This window comes from Beta vulgaris, chromosome 1 (genome assembly GCF_026745355.1).
Source record: "Beta vulgaris subsp. vulgaris cultivar EL10 chromosome 1, EL10.2, whole genome shotgun sequence".
Classification (NCBI taxonomy): domain Eukaryota; kingdom Viridiplantae; phylum Streptophyta; class Magnoliopsida; order Caryophyllales; family Amaranthaceae; genus Beta; species Beta vulgaris.
Genome location: NC_079202.1, coordinates 9,685,032 through 9,706,195, shown reverse-complemented (window position 1 = coordinate 9,706,195; position 21,164 = coordinate 9,685,032). Strand labels below are relative to the sequence as shown.

General features: G+C 32.6%; 2 long non-coding RNA genes across 11 annotated transcripts; one reads left to right on the top strand and one right to left on the bottom strand.

Moving 5' to 3' along the window:
* The first annotated feature begins 5,903 nt into the window (after window positions 1-5,903).
* On the top strand, window positions 5,904-20,904 carry LOC104905812 (uncharacterized). Of its 10 annotated transcripts, none has more exons than XR_007275213.2 (11): window positions 5,904-6,062; window positions 6,153-6,209; window positions 6,314-6,393; window positions 6,492-6,650; window positions 9,373-9,468; window positions 10,047-10,150; window positions 11,774-11,898; window positions 14,749-14,822; window positions 18,479-18,647; window positions 19,344-19,422; window positions 20,495-20,904. It is a non-coding gene; the product is annotated as an uncharacterized LOC104905812 (long non-coding RNA). The 10 variants fall into 10 exon arrangements; XR_007275204.2 differs by lacking the exon at window positions 19,344-19,422 and adding an exon at window positions 11,130-11,230; XR_007275206.2 differs by lacking the exon at window positions 19,344-19,422 and having other exon boundaries at window positions 6,492-6,700.
* Window positions 20,616-21,160, bottom strand: LOC125498311 (uncharacterized). The gene is made up of 2 exons (XR_007275218.2): window positions 20,835-21,160; window positions 20,616-20,745 (listed from the first exon to the last, which is right to left on the bottom strand). It is a non-coding gene; the product is annotated as an uncharacterized LOC125498311 (long non-coding RNA).
* Window positions 21,161-21,164: the final 4 nt, after the last annotated feature.

The window sequence follows — 21,164 nt, the reverse complement described above, 5'->3', positions numbered from 1 at the left end:
CTTGCAATCATAACAGTCCAATCTATTATAACCATTAGCAACGGAATAGTAATCCTGTATATCCCACATGTTGTCCTTCATATGATCCTTTTTTTTTTTGCTCTGACAAATAAATGGTGGCTCCTTTGCAAAATCCTCGTAGTTTCTAATCCTTATCGTCTGTAACATTCTTATAAAAAGATTTCTACATATAATAATATTCTCCATATTTAGTCTCGAAAGTGTTTTTTTTAGCTTATGATGACCATTCTTTATATTATTCGCGTAGGTTGATGATAGCCAAATTAGACCTAGCAAGTAACATGCCATAGTGTGTCCAACTTTGGTGGCCTCGATCAAAGTCCAAACTCTAGTGTCGTAGTTTTTATCTTCAAAAATTTGGATCTGCATAAAAACGTATAAGGAAATAAAAATTTTATTTTAACAATATTAAAAACATATAATAAGCCAACGAATTTTATTTAAATTGTGAATCAGTTTATATGCTTGTTTTGTTTAACATTAATTTATTTTAATTGTAATTCGTAAAATAATTAATAAAAACTTTTAACAAACGATTTGATTTTTAAAATTAATTTATTTTAATTTTAATTCGTAAAATAATTAATAAAAACTTTTAACAAATGATTTGAATTAATATTCACCTTCTATCTATTAATATTATAAACGTTATATCATAATGTAACATTAATATGAAAATAAATAAATAGAGATATACAATAAAGTGACTTACTAATCCAACATGAACCAGTGCAGAAGGATTTTTGACTTCAAGGCATTTCGAGAAAAATAAGTTGGCATTACTATTCACCAACTGTCCACCATTAATTAAAACTTCAACGTAAATTTTCTTCATCACATGTTCATCGGTTGATAGTGTATTCAGAATCTTACAACTGACAAACAATAAATACCATTAAGTACGTTTTCTCATGAACTAACACATTAAAAAATATGTTATTATTTAAAAATACCTTAATTTGCAATAAATCAAACTGAATGGTAGTTGTGAAGCAACACGTCCAAGGATGTTAATTGTTATCTCGATCAATAGGTAAATTTTCAAAAATATTGCGCCTACTGATAGACTTTTTTCTCATTGCAGATGAGCTCTTCTTTTTTTCGGATTTTCTCTTCATTGCTAAAGAAGTTATATATATATATATATATATATATATATATATATATATATATAATATATATATATATATATATATATATATATATATATATATATAACACCACATAAAAATTGCCATATTAAATGTATCAATTAATAGGAAAACATTCCTCATTTTTAAAACCGACATATATCTTTTATTATACTATACAATAAGGTAACTTTGTAAATAATATTGATGATTCAATAAATACCTAAAATAAACATGTCGTGTATGTTCGAATCATTTAAACATAATTTTTATGAAAACCGAATTTGTTATGGTTATTAAGAAATCGATTTGTTTAGTCGCATAAGTAAATAGGACAGCTAAAATGTTAATAGTTACTACAAATAAATTTCGATAAAACACCTTAATCTCTATTCATAAAAAGGGGCGAGTGATACAAAGAAATAAATAAAATGATGAACTTCAAGAACATCATAGTAGTACGCAATACAAAGTAAACTAAATAAAACAACTTAGAAATATTTGCTTCTAAATTACCGATAACTAAAACTAGCAACAAATTACATTTGATTTTCCATAAACTCAACCGTTTACGTTGCTTCTTATGTGGCAACTTCAATTCCTTCTATTCTATTTAGAAAATGAGAGAGCCGAAAATTATATTGTTATGTGAATTGAAAAACAATAGAGCTAGACTATCTATAAAGAGATGGATATGTAGTTGAGTACAAAATTTATTGCCATTTGATGTGACTTTTGCACTAAATTTAGTAGGTCATTGTTTTTATTGAAATAATGGTGGAGACTTTATATGGGTCAAAGTATTTGAATTGAAATATCAATGCATCATCAAAACCAATACATTGGACAAAGTAGTTAATAAATTGATAATGACATTAGAAAAAGAGAGATAAGTACATAAATAAAGGGCATAAAGATATGTAAATCATCTTATTGCAACCACGTACTAAAAAATATATATGAAACAAAAGAAACTAAATAAGGGTATCGATAATAAAAATGGTAATGACAACTACATAGTGACTTTAATTACTACGTTTTAATCAATTGATAGATAATCAACTAATACTTTGTTGTTAACGCCACAACATTCCGTGTTGTTTAAATCAAAATCTTCAAAATACTCATCATCAATCTTGTAAGCTCTTGATGGAATGCATTGTAGATCATATAACATCATGTTCGAATTATCAAAATATGGACGATAACCATGTATTGTTGTCTTAACGTCTTCAACATAAGCCCAAACTTCATTGCTTTTATTAAAATGATATGTAAACATACTGAACACATTGTGGAAATATAGATGGCCTCCATGAAAAAGTGTTAAAACCATAGATTCAACATCCAAGAAATTCAAATATTCAACTTTAGCGGGCCATTTTTTTGATGGATTTTCGATTTCTATTATGTTTGGAGGAGAACATAATATTGATGTAGAGATAGGGGAAGAAGTTGACATCAATATGCAAATTGAAAATCCGAAATTGAGTTGGGATGTTGAAGAGAAAACGACACTATTTATACTAAAAAATGTTCCTTTTTTAAAAAAAAAATTTTTTACGTTATCTAGGTAATTAGTATCCAAAATTATGGTTGATTGACAATCATAATAACTATTGATTGATTGATTGGTAATATAATTTCGGATAGTATCAATAAATTAACTGAATGATTGACAATTACCATTAAGCGAGACAATAATTAAGATTGATTGATAATTTAAATTACTTCCCGTATTTAGTTGGTTAGTAAAATATTCGTAAAAACCCAATATGGAAATTAAAATTTTCGGCCAACTCCAATATTAATTTGAATTTTGAATTACGTAATTGTACCCATAATTAGCGTCAATCACATTAATATATGAATGGAATATCCTTGATTTTCGGAAATCTCATATGAGATCATGATATTAATTGCCTAATTTAAAAAATCAATCAATTAATTTTCGAATTCCTTTGCATTTTTCATTAAATTTTCGGCCATTATAATCTGAAATGCCACGTGGACACTCTCATTGAGAGTTTTATTGTGAGAAGCTCTAGAATTGCTCGGTTAATGTGAGCTTGACACGTAGGCTTTTGGATTTTACTTTAGATAATAGTATAGATGTTCTATTTCAACAAACTGTTCGTTTTAAGCTTATTTTTCAGCAAAAAAATATGTTCAATATTTTGTGAATCTGTTTTATTTTCGATAAGCAAATGTTCAATTTTAAAAAAATGTTCTTTTAAAACTTATTTTTCACCAAAAAATATGTTCTATTTTCACTAGAAATATGTTCTATATTTGATAAGCATATGTTCTATTTAAGTAATTGAATTCTAGTAATGTTCCACTTCAACCAAAAATGTTCATTTTCGTATTTGGATTCTGGTAATGTTCCACTTCAACAGTAAAATGTTCTTTTTCATAAATGAATTCTTGTAATGTTCCATTTCGACAATAAAATGTTCGTCTTCGTAAATGAATTTTGTAACGTTCCACTTGAACAGTAAAATGTTCGTTTTCGTATTCGTAAATGTTCGTTTTCTTATTCGTAAATGTTCGTTTTCTTATTCGTAAATGTTCTATTTTGTATTGTGGGAGCACAGTTCTCATTATGCTCCCGGGAGCACAATGCACGCATTACTTTCTTCTTGCGTTTTTTTTCTTTTTCCTTTTCTCTATTTTTTTTAGAAAAAAATAAAAAAAAAAGCCGGACCGCCTCTGACAAATGTGCGAACCTCTTCTAGTTGTTGCCCATCAGTTAAAATAAAAATTAAATGAAAATGAAAACAAATCCAATGGCTCCTTAGAGACTCAAACCAAGAATCAAAACAATGGATGCTCAACATACTTAAAATGGCGGGTATGCAAACTAAAAGAATGTCCGTAGTTAGGAGTCACATAGCCAATGTCAAAGAGGCTAGGCTAGCGTGAGTCTCTCAAACTTCGCACCCCATCTCGAAGCCAACCCTCCCTAACTAGTCGAAAACTTCTATGAATGTGCACCAATTGACAACCCAAATTGAACAGTCGACCAAGTGACACAAATCTTATATCTAAACTCCTTTTGACTTCAACTCAACCCCCGAAGGTCAGGGGACTTGCGGGATGCAATGTATAGGCTAAGGCGAAGGTAGGAAAATTATTTTGGTAAATGTGGTGCTCAAAACTATATGGTACAAACATAGGTCATGAGTGGGGAAAAACCAAAAATCACACCAAAGATCATCTCCGAATGCCAAATGCAACTCCAAACCATTCTACCAAAACAAAACATCTCTCAATTAAAAACATTGATCACTAAGAATTTATTCAACTTATGAACAACTTTAACCTCCTTTTTTTTTCTCTTTTTCTTTCTTACTAGTGGTTGGATCGCACGCATTAAGACTATGAGTAGCTAGATTAGTGTCGATGTTGGTAAAATAGCATACACGTATTTACACTAATAACATGTTAATGGCTTCCTATGTTAGCATTCTTATTTATGCAACCTATTTTGGACAAATCAGATAATACATAAAAAAGTGATTCCTTATGTTATCCAAGATATTATAGTCAAAGTATCTTGATGAAGGTAATTGTATTTACGATAGTAATCTAGTGAATATAGTAACATGATAAATTCTGTTCAAGTTTTTCTTGTTCATAGCTACTATTATGTAGCTATTCCCCATCTTAAAATGTAAGGCAAACGCAATATTCAAGGTCAAACTGCGACCATTAATTACGTACTCTTGATTCAAGTTGATAATAAAATAAAAAGAAAACAAGATTACTGTAGCAATTTTCAAATTGAATCTAATGGCATGATATGTACTTTAATATAAGTGATATTTGTAGTCAAAGTAATTTTTTGTAATGCGCTCATATACTATATTTTGAAACGAATATTTTTGTAAAGTATGAATGTATTATATTTCGAAACAGATGGAGTAATTAATATAATTTGAGTTTGTAGTTCTGGGAACAAACATATTAATCAGGAATGATTTTTAGTTGCAACCTCGATACAAATAGCATTGTTTTTGGATATTCCTTATCATTAAATAAGTCTTTGCACAATGATCTATTAAATGTAACAATATAATTTTGTTGAAGTTTCCTATTTGTAGCTAGCTAGTTAATATATTTTGAGTTCGTATTTCAGATAAGTTTAGTTGCAAAAAAGATACATATAGCACAAATTTGGGATATGCCTTATGGTTAATTAAGTGTTAAAGCCTTTCTTCAGAACTGAAATAAGAGAGAACGAAGGAACAAACATGCACTAAGGTAAAAAAGGAAGGGGGCTGCGTTTTCTTCAAAACGCATCCCTTCTTTCTTGTAGGGTTGCAGTTTTACAAAAAGTACCGCCCTTCTTTCTTATAGGGTCGCGGTTTAAAAAAAACCACAGTCCTCTATAAGAAGGGTTGCGCTTGACTAAAAAACGCAGCCCTTCTTACAGTTAGAAGAGTTGCGTTTTTTAGTCAAGCGCAACCCTTTTTAGTGAAGGGCTGCGGTTGACTCGAAAACGCAACCCTTCTTACTGTAAGAAGGGTTGCGTTTTTGTGCCAACCGCAGTCCTATCGAGCCTTTAATTCTTTATTTCTATTTGCCCTGGCCCCTAAACTCCCTCCAATTCTAGTGTATCCGTCGCTGCTCCCTTCAATCCTCATATCTTCCAACCCCCATTATTCACTATGTTTGATTCATTTTTAGTAAAGAAAAGAAAGAGAAGAAAAAGAAAGAGAAGAGAAAAGAAAAGAATAGAAGAGAAAGGAAAAAAAAACCCACATATTTAAAAGTAACAAATTTCCTTCCAAATTCTTACTACCAAACAAATAACTCGCAGCAATGTCAAAAACAATGACTTTGGAAGATCTGGTCCTTCTGATATCCCAGACACCTACTCTCTTCTCGTCCTCAACATCACCTTCCGTATTCTTCTTTCTCTCTATCCTCCTTTTAGATTTTTTCAGTTAATTCTTTTTTTTTTTTTTGTAATTTTTATAATTTTTTGTTATGCAGGGACTTCAGCGGATAGGTATGGCAAGGTTGTCGATGTCATCATTCCTCGTGACGCAGGTTAGGGTTTTTTAATTTTTTTTCTCGATTTGTGAATTTTTTTAGGGTTTTCGGCTGAATTTGTTGATAATATGTATATTTTTCTGGATTGATTTTTGTTCTAGAACTGGTGAATCTCGGGGTTTTGCTTTTGTTCGTTACAAGTACAAAGATGAGGCTGCGAAGGCTGTTGAAAAGCTTGATGGTTGGTGTTTTTCTTCCACTCAATTTGTTGAATTGATAGTTTTAATAGTATGTAGAATTGGGCGTAATTTTTACCTTTTAATTGGTTTTGATATGCAGGCAAAGCTGTTGATGGCAGAGAGATAATGGTTCAGAAGATAGGAGTGTATAGAATTCCCCATTTCTGCTGCCTCAGAAGATAACCCGTTCTCACTACAATCACCCTAAACTAAAAGGAGTTAAAGATTTTAAAAAGAAATACTGCTCTTCAATTTCAAGGTTTTTCTCTTCTTCTGAAAAACCTGCCCAATTTAATTTCTCTCATTTTGGTAAGGGTATATTTCGTTTGGATTATACTCCACATTTATGATTTATTCCGCCAATAATATAGATTATCTGTAGTCAATTTTCAAAATGATTATTATATGATGTTAATTATTTTGAATTTGATTATACCCCCATATGAAGTAAAATTATTTTTCTAAGTACGGACATGGGCGTTAGTTTCATATACTGTTTTAATTTCTCTTAGGTAGGAATTTTAACATTATTCATTGCTTTTATAAATTTACAAGGAAAATTTGTTCTATGAGAGTATGAAACCTTTGCCAGTTCATGCTTCAAAGGTACAAACTTAATTTTACCACTCTCAAAAGTATGCTAAAGTGGTTTTTAAAAGAAAAAGGTATGTTGTCCCAGCAATTTTTATAGTTCTCTGTAGGACCAGATTCTTATTGTTGACAGCAAATTCAGAATAAATAGTCCATCTTTTATGGATACTTCACTATCATAACCAAGCAATTAGCAACCTTCTTAAATATTCTACATAATAATCTAGTGTCTGTTACATTCTTTCCTTTTGACTCAAGAATGTAATAGAATTCTAAGCCAAATGCTGAGCAAATGTAAGTATTAATTGATTACAATTCTTTTATTAGTGTTTTTCGTCTATTGGTTTTTCTTTCTGTGAAAAATATTGTTTATCTTAGTTCAACATGCTCAAAACTGCATGTGCTTTTGTATGAACCCATTAAGGGGGTGTGTGGTTCAACTTGTTGCCATGGAAAGGGATTGGAATCATTTGAGGAGAGGATTGGTAATAGTGATGGTTACCTTTATCAAAAAAACCTGCACAACTTAGCGATGTTAGGTGGAATCTAAAAAATAACTAGAAAGACTCTAGTTGAAGTTCCTAATTAGATAGTTTTTTTTTGTTATATTTGTATAAAAATATGATTTGTAATGGAAAATGATATTTTTATATATATAAAACTGTTTGGGGATCATTTAGGACTAAAAATGAAAAAAAAATATTTTGTTTTTTAGCGTCACAAGGGATGCGATTTTCATGAAAACCGCAACCCTTAATTTGTAAAAAGGGACGCGATTTTGAGCCCAAACCGCAATCCTTCATAGTGAAGGGCTGCTGTTAAAAACCGCAACCCTTCATTTTTGCCGAAGGGTTGCTATGGAAAGGGTTGCTGTCCAAAAATGCAGCCCTTAGGGCCGTTTTAACCGCAACCCTTCCAATTTTTCCACTAGTTCATGAATATACATTTCTTAGAAAATTTATACAACCATTTCGGCTATAGTAACCTCTTAAAAAAATTAGCTTGCCGTTACCATTAAATGTTGAAGATTTAACCAAGCATTATTAGATATAACTTTACAATGAAATTTGGCTAAAAATTACACTTAAGCCTTTCTACACAACCCTCCTTCTTGCTGCTCATCCTCTATTAAACCTCTGCCTGTAATACTCCGTATTTTTAGTAAGTTATTATTTATATTTTTAATAAAAGTTTTAGTTTTTTAAAAGGTTTTATTTACTAAAAAGGCTTATTATTTATTAGAAAGGCTTTTATAAGAAAAGTTTTGGGTATTTAAAACAAATTTTAGCCCAAATAGATTTTGAACCTAACTTTCCTAAGTTTTACATTCAAGTAGTTAGTTCAAAATAAAATTAAAATATATTAAAAACCATTCCAAAAAGGTTTGCAAAAAGAAAAGGAAAAAAAAAAGATATAAAGAAATTTCAAAAAGAAAAAGAAAAAGAAAAGAAGAAAAAGAAAAGGAAAAGAAAAAAAAAAGGAAAAAAAAAAATTGCCGCCGCATGTCTCACGCGGTTGGTGTCTTATGTTTGATGAAGTTTTGGTTAGTTTTTGTTTTTTTATCTTTTAGTTATTTTATCTTAGATAATTATGTATTATGGATAATTTACATCTTTTCCTAATCTTAATTGGATATTCATAAATTTTAGCTATATCATAGCTAGATTAGTTTATCTGTTTTTCTATACTTATTTTTTAGTTTCTTAATCGCATTCATATTCTACCTATCCAACTAATATAAATAGGGGTCTCCACCCATCATATTTTTCACACCAAATTTGAGAAATAAATATCTTTTCTCAAGTTTAAACTCTCTCTCTTTTAGCCTACATTTCTCTTCTCTCCTAATAGTTATTAATTTTCAAGGCGCGTGTACTTGTAGATCTTTAATAATTATTTTGCAAGTGTAGTATCATGTTTTAGAAAAATATTTTGGATTGAAATACATGTTTTTATGAGTTTTATTATGAACTACATCTTTTTTATATGAACATGTTTGAATGTTTATAAATTTTATTTATAAACTTTGAACTATGTCTTTCATTTAATCTTAGACCTTTTAAAAGTTTCTAACAAAACACTATTGAATTCAATAGTGATATGAGTGGTAAAAGCATGAAATTCACTGTTCATTTGCAATCAAAGAATCTGAGCCATTCATCATCCCTCCATTTCTGACCACACGATTCTTCTCCTTTCTTCTGCCCTATACTCTTTAGTCTTTAGGTCATTGAATTCGGTTTTTCCTCCAAACAGTATACATGAGCAATTTTTTTTTTTGACAGGGGACATGAGCAATTTATCTCTCCTCCTCTTCGTTTCTTAATCTCTCTTAATTCATCATTCAAATTTTAGGGTTTGTTGTTAATAATTTTAGTTTTTCTCTCAAGAACACAATTCAATTTCATCGGCACTTCGCATCAAATTGCTTTTACGGATCGAGCTCTTTGGACGAGATTTGGAACTCGAATTTCTTAAAATCGAAGGTATGTTTATGAGTAATTCTTCATACAAGCATTAAAATTGAACACTTGTCTTTCTTCTTTCTTCACGCAAATTTGAGTGAGAAAAGCTGTTGGTGGTGCTAGCAGATGTCGTCAATGGCTAATTCATTCAATGAACTTAATGGTTTTCGATTTGGTTTGTTTTCTGCAAATTCCGGTTCATACTTTTCTGAATTTTGGAATTTATGTGGCTTTTGTTGCGCAATTTAGTTCGATTGGCAAAGTGGATCCGAATTTGAAGCGGTTCTGTTGTGTGAATTGTTAGGCCTTCTTCTATAACAACATGCAACACAACGTAAACGTGTCTTTATTTCTTTCCATTTCCTCTCTTGTGTTAGATCTTGTGAAATTTGAGTGCTTGTGGAGCAAGTTAAATCTAAAGTTTTGTAGTAGTATTTGTATCTATTTTAATTTATTGATTATGATTTTCGTTATTTGTATCTTTTTTAAACTAATGTAATCAGGCATGTCATACTTCATGTTTATGTTTGATGTCATATCTGTCATGTGTTATATTTTGCACCTATATTATCTTTTTTTTTGGGTATCCATGTCTGCAGGTGAAGATTGTGCTAATGGACAATATTGTAGATGCCCTAAATAATGCATATCAAGATTTTCTTGCTGCTGCTGCTGGGATCTGTCAATTTTTCCCTCGTTACTGGTAAATCATTATCTATTGAATGCATTATTCGTATTCTGTTCAGATCTTGTTCATCCTTGTCCTCGTCCTTCTTAGCAGCTTCACTGTAGCAAGTTTTATAGCAAGTTGGTTTTGCAATTAATTTGTGTTTACTTCTTGATTTGATTTTATGTTCCTCATATTTATGAAATTGATTGAAGTGCAAATTACTTCAGTTCTTCCTTTTTAAGTCGTCTGATTTCATTATTTGTTTTGCTTGTTGTATAATGGGGGGCGGGGGAGAGGCCAGAGGGAGGTTGTTTCAAAGCATTGCAAGCTTTTTGTTGATTAAGTGGACTACTACAAGAGGCAATGTTTACTACAGTAGGAACTTTGTTACTATTTGCAAAATTAAAAAATAGACAAAATTAAATTAACGGAAGAACGATTTGGTACAAGGAATATCTTAGGCCCAATAGGAAGCTAAAATCTTGCCACGTACCCAACCTTTTCATTATAATAGGACAACAACCATGTTACAAGCCTATTACTAACTCCGAGTTACTTCCCCTGTTCCACTACGTACTGAAGTTCCCTTCAAAAGTTCCCGTTAACATTTGTTCCTCATTGACTTTCAAAGATGTGCTCGCTTGACTTAGACTTCATTTAAGGGGGTAGTTACAAATTTCTCTCAAACCCCATAAACAATTCTCAAAGTGCTCCTTAATTCTCAAACTGTATAGGATGCAATGGATTTGAGTTGGTCATATGTAATGCCAGATATATCAAAGTTAACAGCGTCATCTGCTTAAGTTAGACACACTCTAAATTCAAACATAAGTATGCTTATAGAGTTTTGGTATGAATGAAACTACTCCTAACTCTTGAAGATGGAGTTGGTGTAGAAATAATAACTTATGGTCAAAGGTAAGAATCTTATGCTTAACTAATTTCCTTCATTAACAAAGACTTACAATTTGACATTTAATTAATAATCTTTATCGGTATTTCTTGATTTCAGCAAGCAAGTTTTTTTGAAGTATAAAGAAATCTCTTTTTTTAATGTCCATATGCTATGCTCTACTGGAAGTCTAAAAGGATAAGATAAGAGAGTTTTCCCTGGTAATCTTTCTTTCCTTTAATGAGGACTACTCCATTTTTTTTTACTACATGATATATACTTAAGGGTCTTTTCTTGTGTGTCCCAGAATAGATATTCTCGTTGTGTTAAGAACGAGCTATGGTAGGACAGACTCACTTTTTTATGTAACAAGTCGTTTTTTCAATTAAATATTTATGCGTTGTTTGGTAAATAAATGGTGGTAATCGTATTGAATTTATAGGAAACTTTGTGTCTTCCATTATCTATTTTTTACTTAAGGATAATGAACATCAATATTGCTGTCGAGGGAGGCGGAACTATCATAATTGTTGAGCACCAGCTCCTTATATATATATATACTTCCTATTTTCCAAAGTTAATGTAGTGCTTGCACTTTCAAGGTCAAACTTTACAATCTTTTACCACGAAGTGTAAGTGTATATATCTTGAGTAAAAGTTACGGAGTTAAAGTGCTTTAGCCTTCAGTGTCCAATTTATGTTTTCTTAGGGCATGTTCTTAATGTATGTATTTTGATTTTGTTGCGGAATATTGTACTGTGCAGGTCATGCAATGCTTTACAAAGCAGCCCTGTTGTCACAAAATTAGTTCCTGCTGTTGGCATTATCATATTTACTCTATGGGGTTTGGAACAACTCATGCGAATGAGCAGACATTTTTTTTTTGCATGTAAGGAGGCTTTTATTTATTTTGACTGCCACATGTTCCTTTGTTTAATACTTTACTGCGATGTTGCAGTAAAAAAGTGTTATGTTCGTTCCGGTGTCAACCCCTTGAAAGTCATTGTGATGGCATACTTTCTTATGTTTTGACTGGACCTTCTCTCTGACTAATATGACCTACATCACTTTTGTCAAATTTCTCTTTATATTTAACATATTCCTGATACCTGATAGACTTATCTTTTTGGCATATAGAAATCTGACAACAGTTGGAAGAAGAGTACAACAAAATATGTTTTGAAATCTTATCTGCAACCTATATTTCTGTGGACTAGTGCAGTGCTTATATGCAGGTGAAAGACTTTATTAGCCACTGGCTAATGGTCCCCTTGTAAGATGTGGATACCTTGCACCTATATGGACAGGCCATGGTGAACCACTAGAGCGCAACATTGAGAGGGACAGTTGATAGTGTAAAACCAACCTTTTGAAATTTGTGAAGCATGTCACTCTGTGTTCCCTTTCCTTTCCGCTAATCGATTTTTAGAGTTTAATTTAGTTAATTTCCTTTGATTTATCTTTCAAATTCGTGATTTCTTTTTATTTAATTTTCTGTTTTGAGATTTTTCCCTTGGACAAGCTTGTTATATAATGGGGTCTATTATGCATCTTGTGATATGCCGATTTCTTATTGATTGAGATCCTAAACCATACAAAAATTAAATGACTATAAAAAAGTTAGAAATAAATCATCACCAATATGGTAATTGTTTAGCTTAGGATTTTGGTGCGTTCTCCGTCAAGTATTGGTTGATCTTTCTTTTATAATTTTAGGCTATTGAAATTTGGAGGGTTTTCAATTATACATGGTAATTTCAATGCTTTTGATAGAATTGAGCTGTGATGGCATTTTATTTGGTAATTTGGGTAAATCTGTTTCTGCCGTAGCCCTGAAACCCCCCCTCCCCAAAGCATGAAATTCACTATTCACAATTCGCAAGCCTCTCTTGCAATTGTTCGAATTTGTAAAAATTTTCATGTGTCTAGGTTACTAATTTTTGGGGTTTAGGTTCTGTTTAATTAGTTGAAATTTGATTTCTATGTTGGCATGCTTTAGGATGATTTTTCAAGGTTTAGGATGCTTTAGGTAATGATAAGAATCGGTATCACGCTTGCGAAATCTTGTTGAATACAATTTTGTTATCGTTGTCTTGGTATCATGTGGAATGATGATGCTGATATCTTAAAAGGGTGCATCAGGTGTTATGTAATGTGAAGTATCCATTTCGATTTGTTTTCGGTATCAACTATTATTTCCTCTTAAATCGTTTTGGCCTTCATTTTTGAGTGAGAGAATGAACTAAATTGTGGGTTTTCTTTTCGTGCAATTTATTATTAATGTTGTTCTTCCGTGTTCTCTCTGTTTTTTTAACATTGGAAACTTGGAGCTTATCAGGTTGGGTTCATTGCTGCAGTGGACTACAAGTTTTCGGGTTTTTTAAAATGTGATTCTACTTAGGGATGGGCAAGTGTAGGGTCTGGGTCGGGTCCAGCTAGACCCTAGACCCGGACCCTAAATTTTTTGCAGACCCAGACCCGGACCCGGACCCTAAGGGTCTGGAAAAATTGGACCCTGACCCGGACTCTTAGGGTCTAGAGGGTCTGGAGGGTCCAGGCCTAAATTTTTTATTTTGCTAAATTTTCAGCATTATTAATATCAATAATCATCTGAAATTCGCATGAAACAAACATAAGAATTCGCATGAAACAAACACAAACATATAAATTGAAAAAAACGAAACAAACACAAAGACAAACTTATAAACTGGAAAATAAAAAACGAATCAAACACAATTCACAAACATATAAACTGAAAAAAAAAACGAAAGAAAAAAACACAAAATACAAACTGAAAAAACGAAACAAACACAACTTACATTAGAGTTCAGAATGGGTGTTTTAGTTTAGGTTTTAGTCTTTTAGAAAATCAGTTTGTTTTTTTTTTTAAATAGTTAAAATGTATATATTAAATAAGTTTAGGGTCTAAGGATAGGGTCTGGGTCCAAAATTTTAAGACCCGGACTCGAACCCTAAAAAAATTACTTGGACCCATACCCGGACCCTTAGGGTCTGAAACAGTTGGACCCAGACCCTTAAATTAGGGTCGGATCCAACAGGGTCCTGGTAGGGTCCTGGACCCATGCCCATCCCTAATTCTACTCTTGCATACATGTGAGTGAGTTTCTATTTTTTATATCTATTTGCTCAGTTACTAGGCGATCATTAGGTCTCTGATTTTTTGCTTTGTTTCTTTCGTTTGCGATTTAGAGCTTTCTTTCAATTTTTATGAGGGTTAATGATTTGAGTTCTTCGGCTTTACTATCGTTTCACCATTTAAGAACTCTTCTTTTACCTTCATTCTTACAGGTTAGGTTTCTCAATCCTTCAATCCCTCACCCCCGGCCCATTACAAATTCATGCTTAACTGTTTATAATTCCATTCAATTTTGGTTCCACTATCATGTGCTACTCACATGACCTCCCTTAGTTTCACAATCCCAGCCCTCCATCTCTAACCTAATCTGAGCCGCACGATTTTCTTGATCCTCTTGATCTTCTTCCTCTTCTTCACTTCGTCTCTCTCCTCTCTCATCTTCTTCACGTTGTCTCTCTCCTCTCTCATTTTCTTCATGATTCTCTTGATATGCATCAATTTTTCTCCCAAATTTTCACTGCTAATTGTTTCGTTAATGTTATATTGATTTCTTTGATGATTTTTTTGGTTAAATTAATCTGAAATTGAGTAATTTTATGGTTGATCTGTGAAATTAGGGTTTCGTTTTTTATTTTTTTGCAGAGAATTGTGTAATTTGGGAGATGAACAAAGATCGACCATCTGATCCTCTCGATTTTTTCATGTGGACTGTTGAGGTAACGATTGAATTTTACCGTTCGTTTTTTTTTTTCGCTGTGAAATTGGCGAGTTTGGTATCGGATTTTGCTTCTTTTTTCCCTTTTGATGAATGTGCTGTTTTTGAAGTTTGTTGTTTTGCATTTTTTGTTGCTTGTTTCCCATATGAAAGTTTTGGGCTTAGAATTGTTAAATTCATCTATGTTCTTGATGCAGAGATTTCATAACTTGCTATGGACTGGTTCCTCTTCTATATGACTTTAAACATTGTCCTATATGTCTATTTATAAATGAAAAGCTTAGGTTATTTCTTAATTGAGGTTTATGTTAGTCATTTGGCCTCTTCTTTCTATTGATCTGTATTGGTTGGATCTTTGAGAGAAAATATCCCTAATCTTTTGGGTTTTTTCCTTCTTCAAAAAGTATTCAATAGGAAGAGCATAGTTAGTCTATCTGGATGAACTAATGTTGAAATCTATAGCCTATGTGAACTAATGAGGAAGGTGGGCTGTGTGCTGGGGTGGTGCGGAGGCTCTCCTCTCTCCTCTCTGTTTCACTCGCCTCTTCTCTCTTTCAAAGATAATAATAGCACAAGAAGCAGAAACACCTGAGTGATACAGAGCAGTAGGACAAAAGGTTCAAAACCACTGATACAATCTTAAACTTTGCCAACGAATATTCCCTCTCGGCCAACCTAACATACATCAGGTTTCAGAAACCAAGCCACTAAAAAATTCAATGACACGCTTTCCACTTTATCGTGTTTATATACAATAATTGCAATGGGTTTTAATGTTTAGCAGGAGGCATAAATAATTACATGAAGCTTTAGACAATAGACAGTTCCTAGTTTCCTACTTCCTATAATGAATCAAATAAGGAACATGTTTTACGAATTTAGTGCACTTGTGAGAATGCAATTGGTCCAATTAAAGAGTTGCTAGCAGCACTCAATCATTAATACTAAATGGTTTGCAACACTACACGACAATCTATCCGTTAAAACAAAATGCAAGTAGTTCAGCTTTCCATTGATAATTGACGCCTGTTTGACACAAATTCCTCGCGTATTTAAGTTGAAGTACATGAAGAAACAAACTCCTCATTCTGGGGTTTTTCCAAAGAACTGCTAGACAAAGGCCTTGGCAAGACAAATGAGCCAGAAATTAACTCAGCGAATACCCAAACCCTGATGGCATATTCAAAGGACTCAAAATTGTTTTTGCCTTTTCTATTCCTCTTTACTATTAATGATCTATGTTGAGGATTTCTCATCATATTTATACACTCATATGTATCTTCGAGCTTGCTTTTATGTTCAAAGTAAAATATGAAAAGTCATCAAAATATTTGATGCATTACTTTACATGCAGGTAAATTGTAATCAAAGTTATTAAAATTGCGATTCAAATCTTAAAATCTTACGATTTTAAGATTCAAAATATGGTAGACGATTCAATTCGCGATTCTAGACGATTCTATACATTTCTGTTGACTAGCGAAAACCTCGCAAGTTTAAATCATGCTAATAAAGAAAATAAGAGATATATATTGTTAGTTATTGCCAATATAGTGGGTAAACAACTATTTTTTTCCAATTTTTAGGTCTTTTAACTTATAATTTTAGCATATCCAATGAAGATTGAGTGGAATATCTTGATTATACATGTTTGTAGAATATTACGATTCTACGACTCGATTTTACGATTCGATTCTAAAGGTTGTTTTCGATTCAAACTAGAATCTCGATTTTAACAACATTGATTGTAATGATTCCATTACCTTTGTGGTTAGATGGCTTTAGAGATGTGAATAACGATTAATGATGGTCCTGTCCATGCCTTGAGAAAGTTGCACTCTGTTCCTGTTAGATCATCCCAAGCTGATATAGTTAAAGGTTGCTCAGTGCTCTTAAAAAAATATGAGAGTGTTAGTGATGAGCTAGAGTGTGCAAGTAGTCTAAACTTTATAGAATTTAAAAGAACCTATGATCAGTTATCACTATCTCGCGGACTTGATGTTCAATGCCATATGATGTGGTTATAGTTTGTGTCTTCAACAAACACCACAATTCCCAGGACATCTGTACCGCATTATTGCTTAACATTAGGAGGCTTGCATTTAACAACAGAATTAAATAAATTGGGCAATGGAAATTACTAAAGCCATCACTCGGATCATTGGTATGTGGGATGGTAGCAATCGGGGCATAGTTAGGCGGTGCTATTTCAGCTTCAGGATACACATGTTGATTCATGTAGTAAAAAGTTTGCACATAACAAATGAAAATTTCCTTTCCTTTACCGCTGTTTTTGCAGATTTGTTTTAGCTTTAAAATTGAAATTTGTTCAATTGAGACTAGAGCAAACCCTAGATGATGTACTTTTGTCGATTTTTGTTCTGAATTATGGGTAACAGACCTTCATAGAAGGTAGCAAACCCAAGTAACCTTCATAGAAGGTAGAGACTAAAGTGCAATATATGTATAAGCTGTCTTTGTTGTCTTTTCATCAAATTTGTTTTATCATAGCTACTCTGATGGTGAATCTATCTTTCATACTCTTGAAAGTGTGCAAGGGCGGAGGAGGTTGACAGGGGGGTGCATGTGTGTGGGGCAAGCTGGCGGTGCAGGCTGTGTAGGTGGGAAGGACTGTGCAGAGAGTGCATGCAGGAGGCTGTGTAGGGGGTGCAGGGGGTCCAGGTAGAGGGTCTGTGCAAGGGGGTGCAGGGAGTGCGGGGGGTTGTTGAAATTACAAATTAGCAGTGTTTTGTCACCTTGGTAACTCTATGTCTCTATACCTTGGGCAAGTAGTAGACTATAGGCTGCTACTTTTAGCTTGTTTCCTATGCATACTTCGGTGGGGAAAGTAGTCTAATATGAAATGTGCACATTTTGTATTTCATGGTAACTATACCTGGAACTACAAGGTTTATGATGACTTCATACTTCAATGAGTGATTGGTGTGTGCTTGGGTAGCTGGAAGACATTTATCTGATGTTAACTCTATATCTTAAGCGAGGGTCATAGCATACTCCATACCTTTTACGCCTCAGACTTTTCAATGCTAGACCTAATTAGCATGTCAAAGCATGTAAATCACTGTTCATAAGGCTTGGGCAATTTCATCTCTCCATCTACTCCTTCCATTTGAGCCACACAATGTTTTCTTCTCCCTCTTCTTACTCTCCTCTTACTCGCCTCTCTTGCTGTTTCTCTCTCTTATTTCTCTGTTTTTATTTTTTTATTTTTGCCATTGTTATGGAGTTGACATCACTAGAAACATCACAGAGGTCCGATTCTCGCTCTATTCTTCAATCTGAATTGTAGCTTTTTGTTTTGCTTTGGCTTTTTATTGATGCTAATTCAGTTCTTGTGTTTGTCATATCTTCAGTTAGGGTTCTTGATTTTTCTTTCTGATTTTTGCATTTTTACTTTTTAAAGTCTTTAATCTAATTTGATTGAAGTAATGGACCACGCTTTTTGATAGATTTTAGTTTTTGATACTTTTTTTGCGAATTCTGGGCTATGGTTGTTCTACAAATTGCGATTTCTGAATTAGGGTATTGATTTCCTTTTCTTGTGTGTTTGATCTTATGAAGGAAATTGAGATCTAAAATGTTGTAATTTAATGTAAATTTCTTTACCATGTTTTTATTTATTTGTTCATGATTCAGCGAGTTTTCAGATATATTCGGCTCGGAGAACTTCAAACGGGTGCTTGCAGATGATGTAAGAATAGTTTCATCACTGCCTTCAACCGTTGTTAATGGACCAGCTAAAGAGAATCAAACTCCTTTTGAAGGCACACCACATTCATTCATCCGCCAACACTACCTTTGACGGGTAAGGGGTAACCCATTACTTACGACTTCCACTTTCTCTATTTCATTCCTTCTCTATCTTCCACCTTCACATGAGTTTATGGTTTCGTTTCTTTTAGGAATTTTTGAATCTGAAGTGTTGTATTGATTTATGGCTAGAGTAATTTGGTTTGGTAGAAAGTTTGCAATTAGAAAGTTGGTAAATTCCCTTTCCTTTCCTCTAATCGATTTCTAGAGCTCTACTTAGTTAATTTCCTTTGATTTATTTTTCAAACTTGTGGTTTTTTATTTTATTTTAATTTTCTGTTTTTGATTTTTTTTTTCCCTTGGACAAGCTTGTTATATAATGGGTATGTTATGTGTCTCCGTAATGAGCCAATTTGATCAACATTCTAAACCATACAAAAACATAGGATCGAAAGAACTGTGAGTACAGGTACGGATTACGTAGTAGTGATGTGATCACCATTGATGTATTCTTTGATTCATAACATTCGGTAAACTTGTCAACCGATTTAAAGCAAAGTATTAATACGCATATATTGATTTGCTTCAGGTCTCAAATTGAATTATCTGATTTGTACAAAGCTAATTGAACTTTTGAGGCAGAACACAGAAAAAAGAAACATTGACTTAGCATATAATTTTATCTATCTATAGTAACAAAAAATATCGAAGTTAAGGACTATAGAATGACATCCTACATTTGCATTTCCAGCTTAAAGGCTCAGGACTGTTGGTACTTGGGTGGCTACACAAGGCGGTGCAACCATTACATTTGTTTTCACAATTTGGAGGTCTTGAACCTAGCTCATACATTCCTCTGTTGCTTTCTGCTTCTGTCATTTCCTGTGAGTCCTATAGGAAGTTTAGCAATGGAGAGAGAGATAGATAAAAGCGAGCATAAGCGCGAGGAAGAGAGATTATACCTGTATACAACTGTAGGGCGTTTGTAAACTTTTGGTACTTCAACCAGTGCATGAAAAAAGAGGGAAGGGAGGTTCTGTGTGTCATGCATGAGTTTATTGTCATTATATATAAAGACGAAGGCCAATATTCTGGCAGTAAGAAAAAACACTGAAAAGCTTGAGAAACTGAAGTTCATTGGGTGGATTTTTTTTCTATGTTACTAATAGCCTGCCTTCTTTGCATTGGGGGAGAGACATCAAAAATTATTACAAGAGACGGTCTAATTTTAATATGAAAATAAACCTAATAACTAAATGGATTAAACTTGTCACATAAAGAAATTAACCTAATCATTACTGGGCTAATTTTCTTTTTAATATTGAGCTTACCAATGCCTAATTTTAATTTAAAAGTAGACGTTACAAGACAAACTCGAGAGACATTGCTTGAAATACAAGGGATTATGCCTTTTCCTACTGAGATACTACGCCATCCAACATACTGAATTTCCTTTCTTCTTAGGTTTGCCAACTCAATTTGTTTTTCTTTTGGGTTTTTCTATGGGATGTCCTATGTTTATTGAAAATCTAAGTTGTACAACTTGTACTTTTATATTTAAATGTCCTTAGACTACTTTGCTGGTTCTAGAAAAAGTGTTTAATACCGCTCACACCATTATTTTTAGTTGAAATTATATTTCACAAGCGGAAATAAAATGGATTAAATATATATGTACATATCTCATAACAAGAAACTTAGCTAATAAAATATGTTTTTCACCTAGAATATATGTTCTTAACATAAAGAATTTTACTAACAATAGGAGCATCATTAAGACACTTTTATAGCCATTGTTGTATTATAAATTCTTTGAAAAAGATGTGTTAGTACATTGCAGGTATGAGCATTTTTATTTACTCTTTGGTCTCATGTTTTGTTGTATTTCATTCTCTCTCCCAGGATGGCTCTAAAAGAGTAGAATATCATAAAGTCTTGAAAGCCCAAATGACAACTGCCATTTCATATATGAGAAAGAAGATAGTAGAAAAGGAAGGGAAGATAGTGATGAGTCCTAACAAAATCTCAGGGTTCTTAAGAAGGAAGGGAAAGTTGAGTATATCATTGCCTTGCAGTGCCTTTTCTCTGTAATTATATTTTTCGGTTCCTAGAAGAGGAAAAAGATCTTTAGTTGCAGAAACCTTTCTTCATACCTTGTTTATTGTATCTTTTCTCTGTAATTATATTTTTCGGTTCCTAGAAGAGGAAAAAGATCTTTAGTTGCAGAAACCTTTCTTCATACCTTGTTTATTGTATCTAATTTATTATTCACTCATCAGTCTACAAGTGCTTCTTCAAAGCTCTTTTTACTATGTTTGTTATTGTAGTACTCATTTTATAAAGCTCTCTTTTTAAAAGTTGTTTAGGCTAATTGTTAGTGATTGGGAAGCAAACATTATAGTTACTTTTTTTTTAATAAGTAAAAAAGATATTGTTACTTAAGTGTAAAGTGTTGGTATTACGTGGGTCATCGACTTATCTTTTCGATGAATTTAATTTACATATGACCATTTTGGTTATATACTAAGGCTTCAATCGTTTGGATTGAATTAAATTGAACTAAAATGAATTG